The sequence below is a fragment of the Poecilia latipinna genome, unplaced genomic scaffold, assembly GCF_001443285.1.
Source record: "Poecilia latipinna isolate Pla-1442-1.1 unplaced genomic scaffold, P_latipinna-1.0 Scaffold693, whole genome shotgun sequence".
Classification (NCBI taxonomy): domain Eukaryota; kingdom Metazoa; phylum Chordata; class Actinopteri; order Cyprinodontiformes; family Poeciliidae; genus Poecilia; species Poecilia latipinna.
This window is the reverse complement of record NW_015113309.1, coordinates 120,887-122,204: the sequence shown is the minus strand read 5'-3', so window position 1 is coordinate 122,204 and position 1,318 is coordinate 120,887.

The window sequence follows — 1,318 nt, the reverse complement described above, 5'->3', positions numbered from 1 at the left end:
TTTTCAAGCAGTTTTCTGCAACCAAAGAGCCTTTAGAGTCGTGCCCATTAAACAGGAAGGTACGACCATATATGGACGATGAAGTAATGTCTGTGATTACATTTTCAAAAGTCCCTCACCAAACAGACTGTTTTATTCTCAGGAAACATAATTTGTAACAAAAATGCATGAAGTAGATGTGTGGCTTCACAAAACAAGGACAGAATGTGCATTTTGCTGTAGAGATGATCTACACAGGACCAGGATGAGCTCTGTGGAAGTAAAGAGGTGAAGATGATACTGTCTGTTTCTCACTCATAAAAAAGTCTCTCTGTTGGAATCACTTTTTGAAACAGCTTGAATCTTTGTTTCAAATAAACCAGGCAAAACTGAGGAATCTGAATTTAGCACGTATAAATGCCCTGAATGTTAATGAAAACTCGCTATGGGAGTAAACGGCCAGATCGCCATGGTGACACCTGGTGTTGTTTGTGAGCATGAAGTTAATCAGTTTAGAAAATAGTTTCTTTATGTCAGCAGATTGCACTAAACCAACTAAATCATTTGGCTTCTTACTGGATGTTTAGCCACATCACGTGACTTCAGCTGCCACACTGCAAAAACACTAAATCCTACCAAGCATTTTTTTTTTTTTTGGTTTAGTTTTTAGTGCAAATATCTCAGTAACCTTGAAATAAGACAAACTAACTTAGAAGAAATTTTCAGCAAGGTATGTGCACTTGTTTTAAATAAATAATTCCTTTATATTGATGAAAAAGTTTTAGTTCTGTTGGCAGATAAATTAACTGTTTGTTTGACCACAGCTGCAGTCTGGATGTGTTTTAGCTTCCCTCCCATTAGCCACATCTATTTCTGACCTTTTTGGGACCAAACGATTTGTAGTTGGGGTTAAATAACTGCAGACAAACGTTTAAGCTTGGAGTAGGATGATGGGAATAATGTTTTCACAGAAACTTCTGACTTCAACGCTGCTAAAATTTGAGCACTTTTTGTCATAATGCAGGGAATTACAGGCAGACCAGATGCTGAGCTTTTAAATCCCTCCACATGATGCTGGTTTGTTGGGTCTAATTCCTTCTGGGTTTCTTGTTAGAAAAAGTCTTGCTGTATTCAGTTGTTGATGCCATTTCACTGGTTCAGTCCTTTGTCTTCAACTTGTTTTCATTTCCTATTTGTGCATTTGAAGTTATTTCTCTTACATCGTTGTTGGGTATTTTTACTTAAGTTTGTAGTTTTTGGGGGTCTGGTTCAGGTTTCTGTTGTTTCTACTCGTTCTCCCTCAGGCTGCCTGTTGCGCCTGCTGTCTCTCCTCCCCCCC